The sequence below is a fragment of the Leptidea sinapis genome, chromosome 33 (assembly GCF_905404315.1).
Source record: "Leptidea sinapis chromosome 33, ilLepSina1.1, whole genome shotgun sequence".
In the NCBI taxonomy this organism is placed as follows: domain Eukaryota; kingdom Metazoa; phylum Arthropoda; class Insecta; order Lepidoptera; family Pieridae; genus Leptidea; species Leptidea sinapis.
This window is the reverse complement of record NC_066297.1, coordinates 8,697,181-8,720,637: the sequence shown is the minus strand read 5'-3', so window position 1 is coordinate 8,720,637 and position 23,457 is coordinate 8,697,181. Positions and strand designations below refer to the sequence as shown.

Genomic DNA, 23,457 nt, shown 5'->3' with positions numbered 1-23,457 from the left:
CAAACACGACTGATATATTGGATGCAGCACCTTACAAACTATTTTTTAGTATATTACAGTCATTGTAAAATACTCTATTTTATTGAAAAGAATGACCGTTGAGTTTCTTATAATATACTCTTCTCGCGAGCTCAACATTTTACGAACATATGGTAAACTCAGTAGTTTATAAGAAATATTTATACTGACGATTAAAAAGCGCTTATTTTAAGCCTATTTAAATAAAGTTTATTTGACTTTGACTTTTTCCGCCGCAAAATATAGTGCTAGAAACTCATGAGACATTGTATCTCAAGTATAAGGCTTGTTGGCAAGAAGGGGGGCACAATAGATCCTAGGATTTAAGTGCATTGAAATCCCCAAATCATAATAATAATAATAATAATAATAATAATAATAATAATAATAATAATAATAATAATAATAATAATAATAATAATAATAATAATAATAATAATAATAATAATAATAATAATAATAATAATAATAATAATAATAATAATAATAATAATAATAATAATAATAATAATAATAATAATAATAATAATAATAATAATAATAATAATAATAATAATAATAATAATAATAATAATAATAATAATAATAATAATAATAATAATAATAATAATAATAATAATAATAATAATAATAATAATAATAATAATAATAATAATAATAATAATAATAATAATAATAATAATAATAATAATAATAATAATAATAATAATAATATAACATCAACAAACAAGCAGCAACATACTTCAAGCCGGCCCACAGCGCTCTACAAAGCGCAGGTCCGGCCACACATGGAGTATTGCTGCCATCTCTGATCTGGCGCACCCCAGTATCAGCTCGATCCATTTGACCGCGTGCAACGCAGAGCAGCTCGTATTGTCGGGGACCCAGTGCTCTGTGAACGGCTGGATCACTTGGCGTTGCGTAGAGACGTCGCTTCATTGTGTGTCTTCTACCGCATTTGTCACGGGGAGTGTTCCGAAGAGCTGTTTAACCTGATTCCTGCCGCCGAATTCCACCTTCGCACGAGACGCCACAAATTAGGATATCAACCCCACCATCTTGATGTCTGGTGGTCCTCCACAGTGCGGTTTTCAAGGAGCTTTCTTCCACGTACTACAAAGCTGTGGAATGAACTTCCTTGTGCGTTTCCGGGACGATACGACATGGGTACCTTCAAAAAAAGCGCGTACACCTTTCTTAAAGGCCGAAAACGCTCCTGTGATTCCTCTGGTGTTGCAAGAGATTGTGGGCGGTGGTTAACACTTAACAACACGTGACCCGTACGCTCGTTTGTCCTCCTATTCCATAAAAAAAAGGAGACATTTGTTTCTGACCATGACACAGAATAAAAATAATAGTAAAGACGAAAGAATTGTCTCAACTCGAAGAAAACCACTTTTATAATAGCCTATAAAATCACTTCTCCCTCGATGGACAAAATAAATTGCCTTTAATCGCCGCAATTGAGAGTTGTTATTATTGTGTGTCCTTTCTCGTTCATAATACACAGAATTGGAATCTATTCACATTTTTTATGCTTTTTAATAATTTTCTGCACGTAATTGTTTTGTTAACTTATTGTTTTTGTTTTTCAACTGATTGTTTTGAAATAAATAGTAACTATCAGTGTGAGTTTGCTACAATACATCAGTGCAAAAAAAAAATTTAAATCCGGAAATAAGTTTGTGAGATTAGCGTACACAAATGCACGAACGACAAAAAATTTCAAAATTATTTTTGGGCCTTACATAAGTACATGGGTGCATAAATTATCCCTTGAAAAATTTTGTGTTTTAAATATAATTATATAGTATACAGTTTGTAATTTCTAAGTGATATCGATCACTTCTGGATTTAAATATACAAATTTAATTTGTACCATTATTTATGTACAATGTAGGATTCGAACCCGCATCTATTTGGTGCCGTCCGTTAAAAAATTACAAACTGTTTAGATTCGAAAGAGCGACATCTCAAGTCGATTTCCTGATATGCAATTATTGGGGCTGAGCATGTAATCAACTATAAAGTAGATCCTGTAGATGGAGCTACAACTTGAGAGTTGAACAAAGACATACTGAGATTTACGATCGATGCAGCACTCGGACGGTTGGCTCAGTTGATAAGAGCGCTCGGACGAAACTCGATAAGCGCGGTTTCGAGCCAGCACCGTCCGTCAATTTTTGTTCAAATTAAATTTATATAAATAATATGTATAGTAACATAAAACTATCTGTGAGGCTCGTGAGACACTTGGTTGGAACAATTTCCATTCGTAGTATAAAATAATTACTAGTGTAATATAATATAATATAAAATTAGTAGTATAATATAAAATTAACATTTTATTGTACATCAGTCAATACAATCCTCTTCCCCCCGGACCACTGCGCGGTGCAGACGTGTAACAAGATCATTTATTACATTTCTGTTTAAATTATATTTCGTACAAAATCATTAAATCAATTACGCCAGTTGCACGGTGCAGACGTGTTAAAATTTATTATATTTGTGTTTAAAATAAACGAATATATCGTTCAAAATTCTTAAATCAATTACGCGAGTTACCAGGAGCGCATAAGACAAGAAGACGTCGTCGTCGCGAGAAGCGTACTTACAAGCAAGTAAGTTACAGTAATCAATGCGCGAGCGCAGCCCCGCCTCGCTTCATTAAGATTGGTGAGATCGTGACCCGCCTCCTTACATTTTGTTGACACCCTCGTAGGCGTAGCTGCTGATACTTCTATTCACAAGATTTGCACACATTATAAAACATATTTTTGTACTCCCGTAGCACTATGGATTCGGATATGACTAAATCCGCGTCAGATCCTGATATTCAGCTGACGGGAATTGTTACTAATACTCCGCAAAGATATGTGTTTCCACGCTTAAAGCGATCTAGAGATGAATTTAATGACGCAATCACTAAGCAATTGGACGAACTCAGAGATGATATGCGTCAAATGATCTCACGCAGCTCGCATACAAATGAACAGGAGCTTAAGCGGGTTACAGCGGCTCTGAAGGATATACAAGAGTCCAACCTTAGTATCGGAAAATCGATGGAATACCTCACACTGCAAAACGAAGAGTTTAAAAAGAAGATAGCACAGTTGGAGAACCAATCCAGAGAAGACAAAAAGTATATAGCTGTTTTAGAGGATAAAATTGAAGACCTACAGATGGGAAGCCGCAAAGCTAACTTTGAGATAAAAAACGTGCCTAAAAAGCAAAACGAAACGAAAGAGGATCTTATTGAAATGGCCCTATGTCTCTCACAAACTATAGATTGTAAAATAAGTAAAACCGACATCAAAGATATATTCAGAGTACGAGGAAAAAACAATGATAAACCGAGCCCAATTATTGTGGAAACCGGCTCCACATTGATAAAAACCAATTTTCTAAGGCTGGGTAAGTCTTTTAATGTGAGGCAGAAAAATAAGTTATGTTGTAAGCATCTTGGCCTAAAATTCCAAGAAGACACACCGGTTTTCTTAGGAGAACATTTAACGATGAAGGGCTCACGGCTACATTTTCGTGCTCGCGATCTGGTAAAATCAATGGCGTACAAGTTCTGCTGGACGGCATATGGCAAGGTCTTTGTGAGGAAGGACGAGAACTCCCCAATAATTCGGATCAGAAGTGAAGAGCAAGTTCACCAACTCCTTTTAAGAAAATGACTATCTGTTCTTGTAGTCATAAGATATCTGGTTAGTCATAGTAGTTTAGTTCATAAATGTAGTCATTCTTGTTATACATATATAAAACTGTTACACACGTTCACTCGCAAAAAACTTACACCCAACACAACAATAAATACACCTTTCACTCTTATTTATAATCATATTTATTGCATACACACATCTTGCACTCAAACTTATAAATATTGCACACTTAGATTGTACAAATATCACTTTGGTATACTAGTACATCCTCATCATTCATTAACATACAACCCATTTTATTTTATTTACAAAATTTATTATTTTCTTCTTATTACAAATGGCTGATATAATTGAAGCTTTACAGGAAATAGACAAAATTAAAATCGCGCGTACTTTTGAATGTGATAGTTCAAATTTAAATAAAATTTTAAACGTTAATAAAAATGATTTGACTATTATATCACAGAATATCCGTAGTATATATTGCAACTTTGACGACTTTCTACTAACTTTGGCAGATTTTAAATTTCAAACTGACGTTATCATTTTGACAGAATGCAGGCAAGTAATAAACCAATACCGCAAATATCTAATTACTGTGCATATCATACCACATGGCAGAATAACCAAAACGATGGAGTAGCGATATATGTTAAAGAAGAACTCAGACATAAAGTCAAGGAAGTCATGCTATCTCAAGCATCATGTATGCAAGTAGACATATTGAATAATACAATCTTATGTATATATCGCTCCCCATCGTACACTAACACTGATACCTTTATAGAATCACTAAGTACCCATCTTGGTACATTAACAACTCATAAAAACATTGTACTAGCTGGCGATATAAATATTAATATTATTTATAAAGACATAGAATCTTCCCAACAGCATAGGAATAGATTGAACTACCTTAATATGCTGGCAACGCATGGGCTTCTCCCAGGACACACAATACCCACCAGAGATAAAACATGCTTAGATCATTTTATGTTAAAAATTAATAAAAAGAATGTTTCGGCAGATATAGCGATTCTCCATACTTCTATTACTGACCACTTTACGACCTTCTTACGTTTATCTAAACTTAAATTAAAATATAATGCTCATAAAATCAAAACAATCATAGATTATGATAAGGCCCTTAAATATCTAATAGATCAAAATTTACCTCAATTACTATTCTGTCATGATCCAAACCTACTGACTGATAAACTGATTAATATGTTAACAGAATCAATTTTAACTAACACCACCAATACAAGAATCCCAAACAATAAACGTACTTTAAAACCATGGATAACTTCGGGTATATTACGCTGCATAAAAAATAGAAATAAATTACAAAAAAAATGTCGTCAGGAACCGCACAACGTAATACTTAAAATAACTTATACTAGATACCGAAATTATTGTAATAATTTAATAAAAAAACTTAAAAGGAAATACGAAAGGGATCTTTTAGCTAACTCCATAAGCAATAATAAACTATTGTGGAAAAATATTAAATTAATTACATATTCTAATAAAACTAATAACTCAAACTCAGAATTATTCAACATAAAAAACACTGCATCAGAGTCGGTGAATTTCATAAACGATTATTTTGTTAACATTGGTACACAACTGGCTCAACAAATTCCACCTTCTGTGCAATCCTTAAAGAATGACAATAATCAATCAATACCACATTCTATGATCTTACTGGAGGCAGACGTAGAGGAGATAAACAGAATTATAATTGGTCTTAAGTCGTCTAGTGCAGCGGGTTGGGATAACATACCTACGAGCTATTTGAAACACATACGTCATGAAGTTGTACATGTTATCACTCATCTAGCTAACTTATGTTTTGAAAAAGGTGTTTTTCCTGACCTCCTCAAGCGATCTATAATTACACCGATTCATAAAGGGGGGGATAAGGATGATATTAATAACTATAGACCTATATCTGTTTTACCGTGTATCTCAAAGATAATAGAAAAGCTACTGAATAATAGGTTGGTACAATTTTTAAATAAATTTAATATATTATCTCCATTCCAGTTTGGGTTTAGACGAGGTAAATCGACAGAGGATGCAGTAGCTTCTTTATCAACTTTAGTGACAGATCAATTAGACAAAGGTAACAAATGTATTTCTGTTTTCTTAGACCTTAAAAAAGCCTTTGATACCGTCTCAATACCAAATCTTATAGACAAACTAGAGAAGATCGGAATAAGAGGAACACAGCTTAAATTATTTAGAAGTTATCTCACTCACAGAACACAAAGAGTAAGGGTTGGTGAGAATGTAAGCGATGATGCGATAATATCCTTTGGGGTTCCTCAAGGCAGTGTTCTAGGTCCTACCCTTTTTTTAATTTATATAAATGACCTCTGCAACATGAATATAGAAGGTGCTCGTATACTATCTTACGCTGATGATACTGCTATTGTCTTTAGCGGAAGTTCTTGGAATGAGGTTCGAGAAAAAGCTGAATCAGGAATAATACATGTAGCTAATTGGTTACAAATGAATTTATTAACACTGAATACAGTTAAGACTGATTATATCTGTTTCAGCATATCTAATCCCTCTCAGCCAAAGAACTTTGATATTAGAGTTCATAAGTGTGATAACATAATATATGGTAAAACTTGTGAATGCCCCACTATAAGGAAAGTTGCCAGCACCAAATATTTAGGAATCGTGATTGATCAGCGATTATCTTGGTACCCACATCTTGAGCAACTTACTAAGAGAATTCGGAAACTTACCTGGATTTTCAGAAGTTTAAGACACGTTGTTCCTGAAAATTCTTCAAATTCTGCAAACACGCCTAAGCATCTTCTGAATAAAATATATGTAGCGTTAGTCCAGTCTATCCTCATATATTGTATACCTATCTGGGGAGGCGCAGCAAAATCCAAATTTTTAGAACTTGAAAGGGCGCAACGTGCTTTAATTAAAATTATGTATTTTAAAAAACGGCGTCATCCCACGCACAGCATCTATTCTGACAGTAACTTATTAACAGTTAGAAAGTTGTATATAGTACATACGGTACTAAAAATACATAAAACTATTCCTTATAATAGTACATTACTAAATAAGAGAATTAAACACACTGTTGCTCATGTACCTCACACCAAAACATCGTTTGCAAGTATACAGTATGAAAAACGTGCGGCCTTACTGTATAATAAAATAAATAAACTAAACAATATATATGAAAAATCATACTATGAATGCAAGAAAATAATAATTGAGTGGATAAGGTCATTTAATTATGAAGACACAGAAAACCTACTTATAGTTACGTACTAAATCTTTAAGTTTTCTTTCAAAGTAACACACACACCCACACACACACACACTCACCAATACATACAATCACATACATACATACACACACCCACACACACACAGCACATTAAGTTTAGATTACAAATAAATAGATTTTTAGTATATTATTGTTAGTAGATTTTTTTTTCCCTTAGTTAATTAATTATGTATATGTTATGTTCAACTTATCTATTATTACACCTCATTATTATGTTTTTGCTATGGAAGAGCGGGGCCTCCTACTACAGGCAACTCTTTGCTTAAAAGGAGACCCCAACACTGATTGTATTTTGTATTTTGTTGTAATAATAAATAAATATTTGATTTGATTTTGATTTGATTTGACATATAATTCATAATAAACTTCATTAGTACATTCTCCATCCGTACATATTATTTTATTTAAACATACCGGCGCATCCAGTGCGATATTATTGGTTGCTTTAAACCAATCAGCGCGCACTTACGACTGAGCACAGCCAATAGTATACGCGCTATGAATAACGGAAAGAAATAAAATTGAGGTCTAACCATCATCAAGAATTTTTTACCCACAAACCTAACTGGTTTTTATGTTCTTCTTTTATTGCATTTTGTTTTTTTTTTATGGAAATAAGGGACGAGACGAGTAGGACGTTCGGCTGATGGTACGTCATGCCCATTACAATGCAGTACCGCTCAGGATTTTGAAAAACCCAATAATTCTGAGCGGCACTACAGTTGCGCTCGTCACCTTGAGACAAGATGTTCAGTCTCATTTGCCCAGTAATTTCGCTAGCTACGATGCCCTTTAGCAGACCGAAACACAGTAATGTGTAAACAGTTCACGGTAGAAATGGGCGCCGTTGTGATACCCATAATCTAGCCGGAATCTTGTGCAAAGATTGCAAAGTTTGTGCAAAGCACTGGTGTGGTGGTTTGAGTTGATGTTCTTGTTACCAATGCTCTTAATAAATAAAAGCCTAATTAGCTAAAGTCTGAATAGTCGACAGTGCCTATAACACAACCTTTAATGAATATAATGGCGCAGTATGTTTGACGTCATCAGTCACGGTTCACGACCCTTCTTACACATGAATTAACAAATTAGAGGAAAGCCGAGAAAGGGGTTTTCGTCGAGATGAAATAGGTCAGTGTTTTATAATAGGTTAGCTGTTGTCTGAAGACTGAGCGATCAAAAGGTCTCCATGTTTATATTAATTCTCTATTCTTTCAAAAAACAGAGTTTTGTATGAAAAGATGGCTTTCGTTAGATTAAATCTACTATCCAGTTACATAATCTCTGGACTTCACGTCGATGACGTCACGTCGTCGCTTTGTTACGGTGTGCAAAACAAGCATCACTAAATAATATACTAATATTATTGTTAATATATAAACTACGGTTTATTTTTTCTATATTATTGATTGATGTAAAGGTTTTGTGTTGTGATGCTGATTGTTATTATTTGAATGATGAAAAATCAATGAAATCAGACTTATTATTTTTCTGACAGAACTATTATAGCAGCACAGAACAACAAAAAGTACAGACCACAGAACTATTAACAACGAGGCAGCGTTTTAGGACCATTATTGTTCCTTTACTACATTATTGACATAGTTAACAGTTTGTTGTGTTTTTAAAGTGATAAACTTTACGTCTGGGATTTATTACACAAATAAAACTGAAAACACAATTTTATGAACGATGCGGGACTTGAACCTTCAACTCTTGTTCAACTCTCAGGTTGTGGCTTCATCTTATTATATTATATTCATCTAATTATATATTAACTAATTATAATATTAGCAGAATTATGAATTTACGAACACACACTTAATGAATATGAAATTGTGATAGGAAAATATGTAAATTTGCGCAGTGCGATGGCCGAAGTCATTTAAGCCACGCCTTGCAAACAGCAAGCACAATACGTACCAATGTTGTGCCATTTTACTATTATCCATATAAAATAATAAAATAAATTATCCTATTTTTAGGCAATTGAAGGACACTAGGTCTCTTGCAATGCCTGATTTATTATCATCACCAGCCATAAGGCGTCCACTGCTGGATAAAGGCCTCACCTAAAGATCTACATGATGATCGGTTCTGCATTCACATCCAACCTATTCTGGCGATCTTGATCGTCGGTCCATCTTGTGGCCTACCAACACTGCGTCTTCTTTGATTTGTTATACTTAGCTGGTATTTAGTTGATTTTGGGTTTAAGTGCTGTTTAAAAGGTAGATGTATTGTTACAATATAGAAACGCGGCGTAGGAAAGCTTAAGGTCATTATCACCCCATTAGAGCCAACGGGCACTTTTTGAAGTTATACTTATTTAGGTGCGTTATGAAAAAATGATGAGAGTGAAATTTTAGGATGCGCGTGCATCAATGTAACACAAAGGTAACAGGTTTAGGTTGATTCATAAAATTTTCTGACGTTTGCGTCGTTATTATTATTTTTTTGGTTTCTTCGTCCATTATTAGGTCAGGCAAAGGGTTCGAGCCCGTACAGACATATTCATTATTTAATAATTAATTGTCAAAGCCATCTATGTAAGATTTACAAAATTGTTCTCTCCAAAAACGTAGATATAGCACGAGGAATAAATCATTTAAATGATTTTGTTTATATCTGTTTCGTGCATAGGTACTTTGATTCTGCGCGTTTTCATGTTCCACATCAACATAATTAACATCTAGTAATTTCAATTTTAGATAAGCACTACGTCGATCAGTCATGTGAGTCAAGAGCTAACTAATCAACGATTTTTGTAAAACTTTCCATTGGGTTGATTCAAATTAAGCACCAGTTGTATTTTGTACACAAAACTTTTCAGAGCCCTGCTACATTGGCCAGTGGAAGGCTCCTTTGCACCGGATACAGGTTACGGTTACATATGTAATGTGCAAGCATTACTGTGTTTCGGTCTGAAGGGCGCTGTAGCAAGTGAAATTACTGGGCAAATGAGACTTAACATCTTATGTCTCAAGGTAACCAGCGCAGTTGTATTGCCACTCAGAATTTTTGGGTCTTTCAATAATCCTGAGTGGCACTGCATTGTAATGGGCAGGACGTATCAATTACTATCCGTTGAACGACCTGCTCGTCTCATCCCTCATTTTCGTAAAAAAATAAAATGAGTTTATTGATTGAATAGCATACTGCGGAAAGGACGCGTAACATCTCGCATCAAGTCGAGCAAAAACAAGCGGCACGGATGTACCTTTTCTCGAAACAGTTGAGGCCATTTTTGACCCCCTATACTACGTAGTGGAACTAGGAGCCTTAGTTACCAAGCAAGCATTGTAGAAACTCGGTATATTGAAAATTTCATTCAATTTGAATTTTTAATTCTGTCAATCAGTGACTGGCCGATCGTCAAAAGTCTCAGGCACTTCCAGCAGACATAGTAACTTCAAATTTAGAATTAGTGTATAAGTCAAGGCAACACCAAACTAGTTTGCAATTTCGTTCCAGTTATCTAGATACACCAACTGCATAAATAACTTTGTAATCCTATATATATGAGATTACAAATTATGCAGTTGATGTTTGTTCTGCAAGTTTACGTGTCAGTTTGGAGAATCACTAAACAATCTCATTTAATATAATATGTTTTACTTGTGAGATGACAAAAAAATGCAAATTTTTTGAGTTTTCTTTAGTCTTATTTCTCTTTTTAACCAATTCGACACGTGTTTCGCCTCTACACGAGGCATCCTCAGAAAATGTTGACTCGCAAAACTCTGGCAGAAACTACTCTTCTATACCCTCGTTCCATGAAATAATGCGCTGTGATTTGTTGGCTGTTATGACGTATTACCCCCGGAAGAGATACGTAACAATGGTGAAGGGACCAAATTTGTTTGTTCAGTGAACAATGTAAACATATTATTTTTGTGTTTTATTATTACTAACTGCTCTAACACATATAACTGAAATTTTCAAAAAAAGAATAAAAAAGATTCAATGTGTCTTCATGCGATGGCGAAATTAATTTATATATTCAAAACATAAATTATATTCAATATTGATATGGTCACTATAAGATGTTGTTAGGTTGGCTAATAACGTTATGACTTAAGACAGAAGGCCCTTAAGTTAACCGACTTGGTATTACATGGATCTCACAACATGTTACGGTAGAGTAACTGAGTTGCGAAACTAGTTTTTTTTACAAGTTATGTTTTTGATCGCATATTATTATTATTCTGAATATTATTAGCCTGAAGCCAGGAGACACAAGCTCATCTCCCGCAGGATTTAAATGCATCCAGGCCTTTGTGGTAAGATTGACATAAGCACTGTATCAACAGTATATTATATAGGAGTGTTTATCAATTACTAAATTAATTGAAGACCACTCACAAAATATAATGTACAATTGAAGCTATAGGTAGATACATCTATTAATTACAAGTAGTATGTATATAACTACATATTATTATAAATCAAAGTCATCCACCGCGTTAGCGATAAACTCAAAAACTACTGCACCATATTTCATACCAATGGATAGCGTGGTTCTCGAGGAACGTTTTAGTATGTAATTAGTTAAGGTTTTGTCTACATATTTGTATACATTAACGATATTTACTGGGGGCTTTCAACGAAAACACTGTCTAAACCCTTTCAGATATAACAAAATAACGTATGGTGGAATTGTGTATCTTTTAAAGGCCTACAGAATCCCCGATTGCATATGTCTATCTCTTACGGATAATATACAATATCCATTTTAATACTTAAAAATTTTGTCATGTATAAAGCGGTAATGTAAACTTTGTTCACACAAATACGTTATGAATCCTTAAATAATTTCATTACTATGTACATAAAATTATAAACTCATTCAGAAACACGTTTATGTTTCAATTTTAACTCATTAACTTTTATTATTTCCGATGGCTTTAAACTAGATTATTCCCGAATACTTATATATTTTTTTTTCTATTGACAGAACAGCGTCTGTCGGGTCAGCTAATAGAAGGTAAGATTTAAATCATACAGGTACGATTGGCGGCATTGTAACTACATTGGAGTAATATGTACTGTAATGTGTTAGCCCTTCCCGCACACGTGGGATTGCACAGTAAAATGTGTGTGTTTCTTTTGTATTCACTTTAGTTAATTCTTTTACTTTATATAATTATATAAAATTTTCGTGTCATGGTGTTAAACATTGAACTCCTCCGAAATGGCTTGACCGATTCTCATGAAATTTTGAGTGCATATTGTTTAGGTCTGAGAATCGGACAACATCTATTTTTCATCCCCCTAAATACTAAGGGTGGTCCACGAAATTTTGTTTTTTAATTTTTTTGACATTTTTTTTTAATTTGTTTGATTATGAGTCAGCATTAAAAAATACATACAGCTTCAAACTTTCACCCATCTACGATCAACAGTGACTTTTGTATCGCGATTATAATATCGACAATACAACGTTTGCTGGGTCAGCTAGTATTTTATATATTAGGCAGATGGCCGACCGTTCTTACTCCACTTCATGATCTCTCTCTTCGATTCTTCTCATTCGCGTCATTTAAATTTGTTAAATTATATTCTTACGCCCTTACAAATAAATGTGGTATAAAGTAATAGCTGAGAATAAACCAAGTATATGCAAAATGTTGACTATATCGGTGACAATACTGTCAATAAAGAAATAAATAACACAATGATAATTATTCTAAAGTTTTCCGAATGTCAGGCAGCCTTGCAAATAAACGCGGGAAACGTTATACGTCCGAATAAACTAGTCATAAGCAAAATGTCTATTGGTAAACGTTTTGCATATTCTTGGTTTATTCTCAGCTATTACTTTATACCATGTTTATTTGTAAGGCCGTTAATCTTTACGGCCAAACTTATGACATTGAGTTCTTATGTGCGAACAAGAACTACTTGTAACAGTACTGTGTACTAGCGAAGCCATTCCGAATAAGTTATAGGATGTAACTTGATAACACCGGGCAGTACTTTAACATTTACATTCTTCCAATGTTTGTGTAAAAAAAAATTATTACATCATTCAGTCTGTAGGAATTCTAATTAGAAATACTTGTATTAAGAAGAGCTGATTCACCTGATTCCTGCCGCAGAATTCAACCTTCGCACGACACGCCACAAATTAGGATATCATCCCCACAATCTGGAAGTAGAGCGGTCCTCCACGTACGGTTTTCAAGGAGCTTTCTTCCATGTACTACAAAGCTGTGGAAAGAGCGCGGTGTTCCCGGGACGATACAATATGGGTACCTTCAAAAAAGCGCGTACAACTTAAAGTCATGCAACGCTCCTGTGATTCCTCTAGTGTAGCAAGAGAATGTGGGCGGCGGTGATCACTTAACACCAGGTACGCTCGTTTGTTCTCCTGTGCCATATAAAAATAGGATAGAGAACTCACAGTCTTGAAATGTGATTACGTTGAGCGCACTGACAAATCTGAATTTCAGGATGATTTCTGAACAAAGTTCAGGATAATTCGTTGAGTACATTATAATCAGAAACTAATAAAATTGATATTAAATAGCATTATAATTGTTTATCAATTGCTCTGGTAAATTTTGCTCTTATTGTTTGCGCTCCCTTAACCGACTAAATGATGCTAGAGTTGTCCAAGCGAAGTTTCACATCAAAACGCTTGAAGAAAAGGAGGTAGAGTCCGGGTTCATATAGCTCGTCAATATATCGTTGTCTCGCAACCCATAACACAGTCTAATTTGGGGCAAGATAATTTGTGTAAGATGTGTGTCAATATTATTATTATTATATTATGCCGGAAGAGCAACTGGACAAATTATAAAGCCATTTTTAACAACAGCTGACCCGGCAAACGTTGTTTCATTCTTGTCATTGTATGAATTGTCATATATAAAGAGACATCATTGATTGAACTATTTGTATTACGAATATATAGTTTTTTTTTATGGAATAGGAGGTTAAACGAGCGTACGGGTCACCTGCTGTTAAGTGATCACCGCCGCCCACAATCTCTTGCAACACCAGAGAAATCACAGGAGCGTTGCCAGCCTTTAAGGAAGTTGTACGCGCTTTTTTTGAAGGTACCCATGTCGTATCGTCCCAGAAATACCGCACAAGGAAGCTCATTCCACAGCTTTGTAGTACGTGGAAGAAAGCTCCTTGAAAACCGCACTGTGGAGGAATGCCACACATCCAGATGGTGAGGATGATATCCTAACTTGTGGCGTGTCGTGCGAAGGTGGAATTCGGCGGCAGGAATCAGGTTAAACAGCTTTTCGGAAGACTCCCCGTGATAAATGCGGTAGAAGACACACAATGAAGCGACTTCTCTGCGCAACGCTAAGTGATAGATATTCTAAGTAAAAATTTAAGTTTCGCATAATAAGTAATCACCAACATATAATATTTTAAGACCACCTCCTAAACACGGTCAATCTTATAGTATAAGTAGTATTCCAATCGGCTCAGTAGTTTTTGCAGTAAAACCAAAGGAAATCACTGGCTCTCCATTTATTAGTATAGATGTTTGGGCTTGGGTTGTGTAATCTAGAACATAGAAAAGAAAGAAAGCTAAAACAAATATGACAACCCATATAGCCCAGTGGTTCCTACCCACTTTGCTAGAGGTCCCGAGTTTGAATCCAGCCTTAATCGCAACAATATAGGCCAGAATTGAAACTCTTTTGTGTTTAGTCAAGCACAAAAATTTTGAGACATCTATAATTTTTATATTGATATAAAAATCAAATAATTTATTCGTTATGTTTATTGTCAATTGTTACTAGTGTTTGGGTGCTTTTTTATTATCTGCAAAGAAAAGAGGTTGAAGTGCTCTTATAAGAGCTCAAAGGCTTTACATAAGTGGGTATCTACGCACGTCTCTCGCCGCTTCACTGACAATATCTCTTTTCTTTTTCTAAAATTAATACCCCAAAATTATTTGACTAACGCCACTGTAGATAATATACACTATTAATTACAAGTAAAGTATGCATTTATTCATAACACAACACAAAACATATTATATACACAGCAAAATTAACAAATTAAAATAGGATTTCAATAAAGGACACCCACTCAGCATTTTTGGAATTCAGATTAGGATAGCCCCAATTTCATCACTGATTTTCAGCAGTTTATTGTATGAAAATAAAGAACGAGACGAGCAGGACGTTCAGCTGATGGTAATTGATACGTCCTGCCCATTACAATGCCGTGCCGCTCAAGATTATTGAAAAACCCAACAATTCTGAGCGGCACTACAACTGCGCTTGTCACCTTGAAACTTAAGATGTTAAGTTTCTTTTGCCCAGTAATTTCACAAGCTACGGCCGGCACCTTTCAGACCGAAACACAATAATATTTACACATTACTCCTTTCCGGCAGAAACAGGCTCCGTTGTGATACCCATAATCTAGCCGGCATCGTGTTCAAAGGAGCCTCCCTTTGTTGACTATATAATTTAACAGTCAAAAAATATCTATTTTAACTGTATTTTAAAGCATAATTTTCCTTCAAGTCATCATTGTCAGGGTTAAACAGGTAAAGCTATAAATAATTATCAATGCACGTACCAAAGATAAACACCAAACAGATAAGATTACAGGCTCATATAGAAAGCCTATTTGATGTCTTTTATACACATAATAAATCTGTTAAAAAGTCAAATTCAAATTCAAAAACACTTTATTCATGTAGGTCATAAAAATGACACTTATGAATGTCAAAAAAAATATATAAATATTGTTTCTTATTGAGTTTACCGCTACTTCGTAAAGGGTTGAGCTAATGAGAAGAAGTAGCAAGAAACTCATTGCCACTCTTTTAAGTCAAGATTTACATTTTAGTTGTTTTACAAATCATTTCAATTACAATATATGCAAAGTGACGCAACAAAAATACTCAAAAGTCAAAAACTGAAAGGCTTACATGAGTAAGTCAAAAAAAGTAAATTAATACTTATAAACACAAGAGTTATTGAGTATGGTAGATGCATCAATCCACACATACGTAAATAAATAGAGGCATTATGTGAACATTTCATAAAATAAAATATGTAATAACTTTAACTTTAAAGGAAATAATAATAATATAAAATACACATCAAGCAGACCTCCCGGTAACAAGATCATCCAGCCCCCACGAGTAGCACCCGTTCACGAGCATGACGCATGGACCAGCCATCGCCTCCCTCGACCATATTTTAGGGAAGGGAACGACCCGCCCCACGTCGCCGCCACAAGCAGAGGCATTTAAGCGAGCATGACGATACCTGCCACGAGAAATCTACCGAATAACAAAACAATTCAAGTTCATCTACATATTATGCAATACTTACTAAATGCCTCTACTTACAATTTTGTTTTAAATTACATAACTCATGATAATGATTATTAAAATTGATTAAAAAACAGAAACAATATTAATATTTAAATTATATAACTATAATGACATTTATCAAGCTAAGACAGACATGTAACAGCCCAGCAGCTCAGTCCCAAGGGTTCTTTAGATCCAGATATTCAGATATTTTATAGTACCCTTTTGTATACAACTTTTTCTTTAGCGCTGATTTATATTCATTCAAAGGTAAGTTCTGAATGTCAATAGGGACCTTATTTTAAAAACGTATACACAGACCTCTGAATGAAGTTGTGACTTTTTGGAGTCAACTTACATGAACAGCAAGCCTATCCCTATTTCTTGTATTGACATTATGAGTGTCACTAATTTTTTTAAACGAATTTGTATTTTTTTACATAAATAAGGTTTTCATATATGTATTGCGATGTCAAAGTCAAAACTTTTATTTCCTTTAATTTTTCCCTTAGTGACACTCTTGGTCCTAATTTATAGATGGCACGAATAGCTCGCTTCTGCAGTGTGAAAATGGTGTTAACATCGGCAGCATGTCCCCAAAGTAAAATACCGTATGTCATCAGACTATTAAAATAGCTGAATAGTTTACCTCGCGGTATTTCATCCGTAAGTTGCCGAATTTTTTTAACTGCGTATGCTGCAGAACTAAGCTTTTTCGCCAAATTCATAATATGAGGACCCCACTGAAGTTTGGTATCTAAGGTAATCCCTAAAAATACGGTTGTATCTACAGGTTTCAACTCATCGTCTTTTACTACAATATTTGTGTCAACCTGTCTAACATTAGGCAGGGAAAATTTAATACATTTGGTTTTTTTTCATTAAGAAGGATATTATTCGTAGTAAACCATTCCACTACTTTGGAGATAGCATTGTTCACGTCATCAAAAGCAGTATGCTGTCTATGTAGTTTAAAAAGTAAAGAAGTATCATCTGCAAACAATACTATCTCATGTTTATTTTGTACAAAGTATGGTAAATCATTTATATATACAAGGAATAGGAATGGCCCAAGAATCGAACCCTGTGGAACGCCCATGGTAATGGGAATTCCAGCTGACCTCTTACTGTTCACTTCAACCATCTGAAACCTGTTGCCCAAATAAGACTTCAGAAGGCCAAGCGCTTCTCCCTTGATACCATAATGATGTAGTTTCCTGATTAAGATTTCATGATGAACACAGTCAAATGCCTTGGATAAATCACAGAAAATACCAACGGCATCCAGACAATTATCCCAGGCTTCAAAAATTTGCTGAATAAGCTCAACACCAGCATCTCTTGTTGAGCGACCCCTTGAAAAACCAAATTGTTTAGTGCTCATTAAATTGTTACCATAAAAATGATTAAGCAATTGTTGTAAAATAAGCTTTTCAAATATTTTACTTAGCGTCGGTAGAATAGATATTGGTCTAAAATTTGTGGGGTCAGAAGAACTACCGTCTTTGAATAATGGAATGACTTTACTCTGTTTCATCAAATCAGGAAACACACCACTGTCAACACATAAGTTAAATATTACAACCAAGTATGGAGCAATACAATCAGCTATGGAGTGAATTATTTTAACGGATAAGTCATCAAGATCAGCAACCTTTTTCAATTCTACTGATTTAAAGGCTTTCATTACATCATTGTAAGTAACATGAGTGAATTTGAACTCTATTTTACATTCATTTACATTAGACATAATTATAGATTCAGCAAGAGTGGCAGATGACTTTAGGGCCTTGGTGGTGGAAACTGGAATATCAGCAAAAAATCTTTCAAAAGCATCCGCAACATCTTGGTCTGTATCCAAGATTTTATCATTTATTTTTAAACTAAAATTTAAGTTGCGAGATTTGTTTCTTCCAGTCTCACTGTTTATTACTTGCCATGTTGATTTTATTTTATCTGAACTATTTTTAATTTTATTACTTATATACATTGATTTTGCTAAGGTACATGAGCGTTTAAATATCTTTGAATATTTTTTTACATAGTTAGCAAATCTTTCTGAGTGATTATACAATTTTTCCTCATAAAGTGAGTATAATTTCCTCCTGCTAATATGAATTCCCACCGTTGCCCAATCACTGAAAGACAATGAATTATTTTTCTGTATATACTTTGGCTTAAATATAACATTATATTCACCTTTGATAACATCAATAACAGAATCATATAGTTCATTTGGGTCTTCATAATAATTTAAATTAGGTAACTTCATTAAAGTATTTGATCTAAAATTATTTAGGCGACTAGTGTTCACAGGTACATATTTAACACTGTACTTAGGTTTACTATAATTAAAATTAAAAGTGGTTAGTAGGCCACAGTGGTCTCATTCTAATTTATTTATAATTGACTTTGACTGTGGAACAATATTGGTAAATATATTATCAAGACAGGTTGATGTAGTCACTGTAATTCTAGTTGGCTCTAAAAATAAATTTACTAGATTATAGCATCGAAATAGGGATATTAGCTTAGTGCTCAGGCCGGATTCAACTAATAAATTTACATTAAAATCTCCACAAACAAGAGTATTTTTATTATTTTTATTACTAATTTTAAATAAAACTTCATCCATAATTTTTTCAAAAATGTCATATGATGCAGCTGGTGGTCTGTATACACTCATTACAACAAGCTGCTCAAGCTCTATACAGGCTATCTCAATAGTTTGTTCAACTGACAGGCTCACAATATCAGAACGTTCTTGATATTTTAAACTGTTATGAATCAGTATTAGAGAGCCTCCGTGTATTGCATTTTGTCTGTTGAACGAACTAGCAACCTGGTGCTTGCCAAAATTAAACATAAGCTGATGACTTTTTAACCAAAGTTCTGTTAAACAAAGTATATCAATATCATTATTATTTAAAAACAACTCAATTTCCAAGTGTTTCCCAGACAAGCCCTGAATATTTTGGTGCACCAGGTTAATAAATTTTTTATTATTAAATTTATCTAATATGGCTGTGCTATGCTTTATATTCAAGTTATTTTTTTTTGTTGTATAAGATTTCAAATTTCTGCCGGAGTTGTTCTCAGTTGTCTTATAAAAGTCGTTTTATTACATCGAAAATATTTACAAAAAAATAGCCAGGGTAATTAAACAACCAACCCCAAAGAACCCATTTCCATAATTTTTAGAGTTTTCGTCTGTTTGTCGGTTTGTCTCTTTATGTAATTAAGTTAATTATAATTAATACACAACAATTGTGCGTAATTTGAAGGGACATCTGGTTTTTGTTTCACTGTAATCGGTTCACTCTATCAAAAGATATTTGAATTTGCAGTATTCCATAAGTAAGGGTTATGCGTATTTGGTCTCTTTGTCTCTTTGTATTACAACTCACGCAGTTGAACCTCAATCTATATCTTTTATATACAAGTAAAATAATGTGGGAGTCTCCTTTGCACAAGATGCCGGCTAGATTATGGGTACCACAACGGCGCCTATTTCTACCGTGAAGCAGTAATGTGTAAATATTACTGTGCTTCAGTCTGAAGTGCGCTGTCTTATGTCTCAAGGTGACGAGAGCATTTGTAGTGCCGCTCAGAATTTTTGGGCATTTCAAGAATACTGAGCGACACTTCATTGTAATGGGCAAGGCGTATCAATCACCACCCTCTGAACCTCCTGCTCGCCTTGACACATATTTTCATAAAAAAAAACATTTAGTTCTTGTTTAATCGCAATTAATACACTCTTTATCACATTTTTTTGTATTTATCACTACATATTATTCAAACAAAGTCCTCCACCACGTCTGTCTCTCTGTCTGTTCACAATAATCTCAAATAAATAGAATAAAAGACTCTATCCAATTTAATACTTTAAAAAATGGGTAATTATAAAGCGGTACTGTAAAAGCTGTTTGCACAAATAGGATATTAATCCTTATCATTTTCTATGGACAGACCAGCATTTATCGGGTCAAAGTCAAACATATTTAATCATAGTGACACGTCAGCCTTTAAGTTGTCATATTTCTTTCTTTTGTCACCGGAAATTTGCTTTCTACAGTTTTCCAATAACAATAGTATTCGTTAAGTGTGACCAGACGATTATTTCCGAAACTATTACAGATATCAAAGAACTTTGAACTTATATCTAAAGTACATTACTTATAGCCGTTCCCAATATTCAGTCTATCTCTTACTTGAGATAAAAATCGTTACAATCGTTGACTTTTCTGTCCCAATAAACTTATCGACGGTAACTCACCTTATCCGTACACGCTGTCTGTATATTGAAGTTTGTATGAAAATTTCAATTCACGCGTCTCAATATAAGGCGATAAGAATGATTTATCGGGTATATTGGGTCAGCTTCAGATTACTGACAGATGAAGGGAGTGATTTCTCTATCTGTAGATAGTATATTGGGAACGGCCGTTAATCATAGTGACGTGCCTTTAAGTTGTCATATTTCTTTCTTTTGTCACCGGAAATTTGCTAACTACAGTTTTCCAATAACAATAGTATTCGTTAAGTGTGACCCGGCGATTATTACCGTAACTATTATAGATATCAAACGACTTTGAACTTACCTATATCTAGTACTTTACTTACGGCCGTTCCCAATATTCAGTCTATCTTACTTGTACTCTTACTCTACGGCAGTAAATCAGTAACGGCTTCTACTGTAAGTAATTAGCTGTCAATAATCTGAAGCTGTCCCAATATACCCGACAAGTCATTCTTATCGCCTTATATTGGGACGCGTGAATAGCAATTTCCAAACAAACTTCTATCGCTGGTAAGCTATACGTCATCCCATTGGCAGACAGCGTGTACGGATAAGGTGAGTAACCGTCGATAAGTTTATTGGGGCAGAAAAGTCAACGATAGTTACGATTTTTATCTCAAATAAGAGATAGACTGAATATTGGGAACGGCCGTAAAATGACATCAATTACTTTATAAATTAAACGAGAAGTATCCAAAATTTTGACATTAAACCCACACATTAGGAGAAATGTTTTAAATTCCTTATTTTAAAAGGTTACTTCTTAGTAAATACAAAAATTTGTATTAAAAGAAGATGTTCGACTTATCTAATAAGTGCTTACTATAAATTTTGGATTCATCTCGTTTGATTTTCAAAAGTTATTGATGTCAATTTACTAATAAGGTAATGTACTTTAGATATCTATTTATAGCTTTTTGATATCTGTAATAATAACGGAATAATCAACTGGTCACACTTAACGATTATACCTTGTATTTAAAATATAAATAAAGCGTTTAATAAATTTTATTTAATTTCAGCAAGATTAATAATTACTCCACAGCTGATTATCTAAGTGATCGGACAGCCTGGGGCTAGATTATGATTATTTTATATCAATAGCAATGACAGTACAATATTGTATATTTTATTAAAAAGAGCGAAAAAAAAGAATGCTAAGATTGTTTCTTGCGCCGCTGCTTCTCTCTCAGAGTGCCATTTGTTTCCGAAGTGGTAGTAGTATCTAGTATATTAGAAATGACATCAAAAAGAATTCTAAAGAAATCAATTTTGAGAAAATAAATGCCTTTTATGCCTTTAAACCCTATTAAAACTAATTATATAAGCAGACACAAACTTAATTATCTAAAACACTTACAAAATTAAGGCCGTTATGCTAACTCACTTACCGCAAATTAGTTGAACATTTACACACACACAAACACACACACACTAGTACGAACTTCCACGAGTAAACGCGAGATTTCACGAGTTCGCAACAGCTACGAGCGAGGAGCGTTTGTCCTTTCCGAAGTTTCGCGTAGCACTAAACTCGAAGCTACGCCGCATCCTTGAAAAGGTGAACTCTTTACATAGCTTTGTTTTATGTTTTCAAGCTTTTTATTCATAATAGGTGCATTGGTTAATTGTACGTTATTTTCTTATTATAATTTTGGAAATCATTTATTTTATATCTTTGTATTTAATGTTCGATAGTTTTTGAAACCAAAAAAAAAATAATAGTAGGATGAAACACAATGGAAATGGATGAGTATATAACTAAATTTTAAGGAAAAATAAATTACGGGCGATCTGAGGTCGGGAAGTGGTAAAAGGAGGGTGTTTAAGGGTAAGAAATGGTTTATCTCGATTTCCGACAAAACTACAAGTCCTATGGAAAAAAGGTTAATTACCAAAGTTGTAGGTAATAAATTTATCTACAACTTTTTGGTTTTTTTATTCTTAACTTTTACTCTCTCTATAATTTTTAAAGGCTTCAGCACTAGTTTCGTGATTTTCAATCAATTCAAGAGGTCCAACTTAGTTGAAAATTTCCGCAATGACAAATAAAAAAAGGAGTTCTAAAATATCGCCACACGTTCGCTTTAATGTTTTTTATGCTTTTTTTAGAAACACATAAGTAAAATTAATTATTTAAAATACAATGAAGAATAGAGAATGATTTTTAAAAATAGAGAGTTTACGATCAATGGCGACATTAAATCCACTGGCTTATTATATTTTTTACAATTTATTGTTTTTCATTCGGCGCGTTATGAAGAAACGATGAGAGTGAAATTTTAAGATGCGTGCGCATCACTGTAACACAAAAGTAACAGGTTGAAGTGGTTTATTAAAATGTGTCTTTTAAACATTGACAATTAACAATTATTGATATTTGACACATTTCTGACAAATTACATTGTTTGTTTGTTTAATTTATTTAGTAACAAGACCAAACCAAAATGCAATAAAAGAATTTAAATCATATTTAAATAGGTTTCTAACTGCAAAATTAACTGACATGAGAAGGAGCTAGAGTGTCGACGCAAGTCGCGTCCCACACCAGCACTCTTCCCCGTGCCCATGCTACCAGGGTCTTTACATCGGGACGCTTGCAATCGCGGCCGGTAGTGCCATTTGGCACTAAAACAGCTGGAATTAAGAGCGGCAAAAACCCTTCAAACAGCTTAATAGTTTTATATTACAATATATACATAATATATAGAAAAGACTTTTCTCCCGACGTATGCTTATTTAAGCCAAATCTTACAAAGCTTTTAAAATTCAAAATATCTTAAATCAATATGATCCATATAATCACTTGGAACCGTCAGTTACTATGGCTTCA

At 33.9% G+C, this 23,457-nt stretch overlaps 1 long non-coding RNA gene across 1 annotated transcript in view; it reads right to left on the bottom strand.

Moving 5' to 3' along the window:
• Positions 1-22,138, bottom strand: part of LOC126974751 (uncharacterized) — a 173,108-nt gene extending 150,970 nt beyond the window's left edge. The window contains exon 1 of the long non-coding RNA XR_007731572.1: positions 22,016-22,138. This is a non-coding gene — a long non-coding RNA (uncharacterized LOC126974751). The remainder of the gene's footprint in view (positions 1-22,015) is intronic.
• Between the last annotated feature and the right edge of the window lie 1,319 nt (positions 22,139-23,457).